The following is a 6,000-nucleotide window of genomic DNA, read 5'->3' as shown; positions in this document are numbered from 1 at the left end:
ATACAAGCTGTTTTCTGCTGACACTTTTTTTTTTCTTCCTATGGATGTTCCTCTTAGATTTGAAGATGATCAATTTTCCACAAGGCTTGCCATGATTTTTCCTCAGAGCTTAGGTTTTTACATTTTAATTCATTCGACAGCTGTTCTTGACTTGGAACAAGGCCTGCTGTGTTCACAATTCAGGGCCACCGTTTTCTAGCTGACAAGCCTTACTCAAATACCAACTCCTCTCTTTTTCCTGCTTGGAGGAGAATCACTGGCAAAAAAACAGTCACTGCTGCTTCCAGGGAAGCCTGGGATCTGTCATTAACTTGCCTTTCCCTTCCAATGATGCTCATTTTGGGTTGTCTTCACCCACCTGTCCCCTCCTCACCCCACCTCAGAGTCTGAGACAATGAACTATGGTCATCTCTCCGGAAACTTCTCGTTCTGCAGTCCATCTAGGATCCCATTTCTCTTCCAAAGTCCAACTCAAGTTTCATATTCTTAGCATCCCCAGATTGATGAGCAAAGTTATCTGAGGTTGGGAAACTTCAGCTTGCTTGCTGGCTCTGCTGGCTGTTAGCTGTGCTTTAAAAGAAGAGCCAGGCCCTCTCAGTTTTATTGTTAACTTTTACTGTACTCTTCCCACCCAAATCGTCCCTTTCTTGAGCTACTTGTGTAATCTCAACTGGACTTTAGTAAAGTAAAATTAATAAGTACATGTTCTTAAAATGTGGTTTAAGTTGCAACCTGCTGAGAGCTGTGGTGGTTTTCATTCAGAGACTCAGAGAGGATATGATGCAATACGAGAACAGAGAAACAGGAGTAGCAACAATCCTCCATAACATTGGGACTAGTGGCATTTGGATTCTATATGGTGATGGTCCCCCCCTTCTGTGAATCCTGGAACAGTGATGGTCCCCACATCTGTGAATGCTGGAACAGTGACGGGTTCCACATCTGTGAATGCTGGAACAGTGATGGTCCCCACATATGTGAATGCTGGAACAGTGACGGTCCCCCACATATGTGAATGCTGGAACAGTGACGGTCCCCACATCTGTGAATGCTGGAACAGTGACAGTCCCCCACATCTGTGAATGCTGGAACAGTGACGGTCCCCCACATCTGCAAATGCTGGAACAGTGACAGTCCCCACATCTGTGAATGCTGGAATAGTGGCTTCCTTCTGCCCAGGAGAGGCTTTAAGATGTGGCATGAGTAGTTTGAGATTGCAGAGGACCATGTTGGCAAGAACTAGAACATTCCCTAATGTCTTCCAGCTCTAAGTTTCTGGCATCCTTTTAAATACTCTTACTTTACACAGAATTAGCCCAGGGCAAAATACTGAAGAATGCAAACCCCCTTTCTGTTATCTCTTGAAGCCCAGTTCTAGAAAAACTTTCCATCTAGGGACCTACGCTCTGCGCAATAAAGCGTGGAGGAAGTCGCTGACACCCTGTGTAACTTGGTCTTATGCTCGGCTCTTAGGGGCACTTTAAATAGTTAAAGAAACAACACAGTAATTGATGTCTAGTGGGAAGTTTCCTGCCCTATGATGTTTGAGCCAGCCATCAGGAAGGTGGGCATTTCAGGGCCGACGAGACAGTCTCCATGTTCACTTTGTTCTCTAGTGTTGATTTTTATTGCCTTCATATTTCTATTGCAAAGCTTCCTGCTTAGCTATCAAACCAGATTCTTAATTCAATCCTACTATCATTTGCAATGTAATCAAGATTAAAGAATCTTGGCTAAAGGTGAGACAAACCTTGTTGCTTGTAAACTGAAATTTTGTTGTAGCTGGAGGTGGGTGGTACAGAGGTGAGGGAGAGGGCACTTGGGGGGGGGTTACACCTTCTCAACGACTTTGCAAGTACATACGTGGATGTGCTCATTGTTTGAACTAAGATGGAAACATGTTAGCAAAACTCTGTGAGAAGATGGCTGTGAGTCACAGAGCCCCCTTTATGTGTTTTCATCTGCACTTACCAGAGGTGAAGACCCCTGTTGTTGGAACATTTTTGAGTGTCATTCTTCCTTTCTGGGATTTCTCCTTTTTTTGGGACAGCAGAACAGAGGCTTGTGGGACATGTGTCAGAGCAGGATGCTGGAGGTCTCAGCTCTGTGGGCATTGAGCCTTTATTTGCTAGGTCATGAAGAAGTATGGTGAGGAGGGTGTGGGAGACGGAACCCGGAAGGGCACTGGGGCAGCGTGGGCAGCCAGGGCCCTTGGGGAGTGCGGGGCAGCACCTGTTCATACCCATTCTGGAAGTGACTGACTTATAGCTCTGCACCCTTCAGTACAGTCACTGGTGAGGAGGGAATGCTGGACTGGAGGTGGAAAATTAAGCTTCATTCCTGCTCCCCCGTCATCAGTTGTGGGGCCTGGAGTAGTCACTTGGACTAGAGCCTCAGTGTTCCCATCTGTAAAATGGAAATAATGTTAACTGCTCGACTTACTTCACAGTTATGAAGATAACAGACATGAGAACACTTTGTTAAACCAAGAAGACTTCTGGCTAAGTTTCCTTCTTATCTTGGTCTTTTAGCATCATTGTTGAATTCTGGTGTTTAGTGATGATGTCAAGTATAGAAGCATGTAGAGTTACTCACTTCAACACCACATGTTCTATTTCAAGGTTGTTTGAGTTGTCGAGCCTGCCCTTTGTATGTTTTGCTTGTTACCCTCTTCTGTGAGGGTGTGGTTTGGAAGCTTTGTTAGAACTGTGTGCAAGGTGGGGATAAATGGGCTCAGACTGAGGGCCGGAGGGACTCTCCCCTGATTAGCAACTCTCCCCCGACAGGGACTCTCCCCCCAATTAGGGATTCTTCCCTTGATTAGTGATTCTCCCCCAATTAGGGATTCTTCCCCTGATTAGGGATTGTTCCTCTGTTTAAGGACTCTCCCTCTCATTAGGGATTCTCCTCCTGATTAGGGACTCTCCCCGTGGTTAGCGACTCTCCTCCTGATTAGGATTCTCCCCCTGATTAGGGACTCTCTCCCTGATTAAGGATTCTCCCTTTGATTAGGGACTCTCTGCTGATTAGGGACCCTCCCCCTGGTTAGTGACTCTCTCCTTGGTTCGGATTCTCCTGGTTAGCGACTCTCCTCCTGATTTGCGATTCTCTCCAATTAGAGTCCTCCCTTAAGTTCACCAAGTTTAGCATACAACTTTTTGTTGTGTCTGGCACATCTTATCAGGCTCTTTCAAGCTCTGTTTGATAACTTCTTGTTTCCTGCTTGTGTGCTGGATACATAGATAATGGAATTCCAGACATGGGGAGATGTATGTGATTATTTAAAAATATATGCTACCCATCTGCAAAACCAAGCTTTTAGGGAAGGTGATAGAGAAAATACAGTGCTCACGCACTCCTTTACTTGGGCACTTACGACATGATGTGAGTAAGCCAATTTCCTGGAGAAAGGGAATGAAGCAGGAAACTTGGGCTTCCTCCTAGAAGTTTGTATGTACAATTTTAAGCTAATTTATGGAATATAGAATGACTCTCCAGAAGAAGCTATGTAATCATTTCAAGGAATACAAGGAAGGTTTTAGAAGAGGGAGACAAAAGAACCCTTTAAGAGGGAAATTTGAACAGCAAATTTCTTTCCCATGAAGGATTCCTTGACCAAGTCATACATCTTTTTAATTGGAGACTGTGAGCTTAGCAAGAGCTTCAGGTACCTAAGACCAAACATAAGACGGGGGCTGCATGGAGTGCTTTGAAATCACCATTATTTATTTTATGGATGCGACTGGGGTCTGCGGCTTGGTTCCCTCAAGTTGTTCCTGCGGCCCTTTGGGTCAGGCCCCTAGTGCTGCAGAATAGTGCACTACCAGGAGCCGCCTAAAGATGGCAGCATTGGGCGCCCTATCTCATTTTTCAAGCGCGCTTCAGGTTCACAGCCAGCTTGGATTTCAGATTGTCACTCACATTTTCTTCGGCTTAATGACTGTAAATATGTAAATGACTCTGTTTTTCTTGTGTGGAAAAGGTCTGATCTATCATTCCTGTTTTGTTTTTTAGCTAATGATTGTATGTAATTATATTCAAATAAAATATTTATAAATCATTACGTATTATTAATGGTATATAAAATTTGGAATTCAGGAAACATCAGCTTTGATGAAAGATACCCTTCAGTTGGGGGAGGCGTTATTATTATTATTTGTTTCTGTTTAAAAGACATTGGTGGCCAAGAATCTATAATTCTCTTTTGCAGGAATTCTTACAAGGCTCAGGGGATTTTTTTTTTTTTTTTCACATCGGTATCTTACTTTTACTCGGATCGATCAGTAAACCTCTTTACAAAGCCCAAAGTCCGGGCCCAGCCCACAGTCCCGCGCCCTCGCCCGCCGGTGGAGGTGGGGTCTGCCGGATTTTATTTTTTATTTTTTAATTTTTTTAATAGGTAGAATATTTCTTATATTTCTGGGGAATATAGTATAGATCCAAATCGGGAGAGTTCTCTGAGGAAAAACAATTATATTTTCTTAAATTTTCATGAAGCAATTAATTATGCTTGAATTCCAAAGGGCCTTTAAGGGGTCATCCGGTTCAGCTTGAAGCAGGCTTGGCATTTAAAACCAGACAGTGGATATGTGCCATTGACCCCTCCCCTTGATTGGTCATTGTGCTCTGCGAATTTTAAGGTCTTCATCAGTATTGAAAATAGAAAGAGAAAAATTACCCTGAGCAGGTTAAGTCTGTAATCTGAATTTTGCCAGCGCCTGAGTTTGGGTGCAGTTCACCATTTTCCCTTCTCTGTTAGTCACACGTGGAGTAGCAAATGGAAAACTGTCTCAAAGCAAAGGTCAACTTCTGGGAGGAGAGTGGCCTGGAAAAGCAGCATCTAGGGCAGGCGTCCTAAACTGCGGCCTGCGGGCCACATGAAACTGTGCAAATTGTATTTGTTCCCGTTTTGTTTTTTACTTCAAAATAAGATACGTGCAGTTTGCATAGGAATTTGTTCATAGTTTTTTTTTAAACTATAGTCTGGCCCTCCAACAGTCTGAGGGACAGTGAATTGGCCCCCTGTTTAAAAAGTTTGAGGACGCCTGATCTAGGGGCCTTGGTTGAGGACAGGGGAAAGCTGAAGGAAACCTAGAGCAGGAGTGAGCAGACGGCCCGTCCAAGGCCAGAGTTTCGGGAAGGACTCCCAGGGGAGGGCTGGGCCAGGCAGCACTCTGAGCACTGTACCTCTTTTCTCTGAGGTTGCCCTGCTCTTGGAAACTCCTTCACCCGAGACACACTGGCTGAGAGATGTAGCTTTGAATCTTTGGCTGAATTGATGCAGACCTTTTAATTCCTGCCTTAAAATAGGATGGGATGGCAAATGTATGGGAATACTGTGTGTATGGAGCACGAGATTTCCTCAGAGGCGCTCTCAGCCTGTTTTGATTTGGATCCTAACTGTGACCGTACATTATGTACACACTGATGCAGCATAAATTAAAAATACACTTAGTAGGCTGACCTACATGCTCCTGGCTGGCTGCAAATGTGGATTTTGGATGCTTTTGAGCACGACAGCACATTTTTTTCATGAGCTTCTCTGTATTCAATGTTAAGGCTCTAAGGATTTCACGTCAGGTACAATGAATGCAATATCCATTAGGGAAACCAGCCAGAGGCACCCTGACAAGATGCCGTGAGATTCTAGGTTGTTGTTTTTTTTTTCCATTTTTGACTTTTATTTCCCCATTATTGGGTTGTAAAGTAAAATCATTCACCTATTAATTTTTTATATGGAAACTTTAAAGTGTGACAGATGTTGATATCGAGCTCTTCAGAATCCTAGGCTCTAGATCTCTCAAATGTCGCTGTCTATACTGGTTCTGGGTAAATCTCTTCATCTTCCTCAACTTGACATTTCCTCCCCGTAAAACAGGAGAGTGAACTCACAGGTCACTTCCAAACCTTTTATTCTGTGACCACATATTACTTCTCTTCATGGTGCTTGGGATTATGAAAATATTCCAGAGGACAGACTTGAGGGTTGTATTTTAACTT

The sequence above is a fragment of the Nycticebus coucang genome, chromosome 21 (genome assembly GCF_027406575.1).
Source record: "Nycticebus coucang isolate mNycCou1 chromosome 21, mNycCou1.pri, whole genome shotgun sequence".
NCBI classification, from domain to species: Eukaryota; Metazoa; Chordata; class Mammalia; order Primates; family Lorisidae; genus Nycticebus; species Nycticebus coucang.
The sequence above is the reverse complement of the archived record's forward strand: the minus strand, read 5'-3'. Positions refer to the sequence as shown.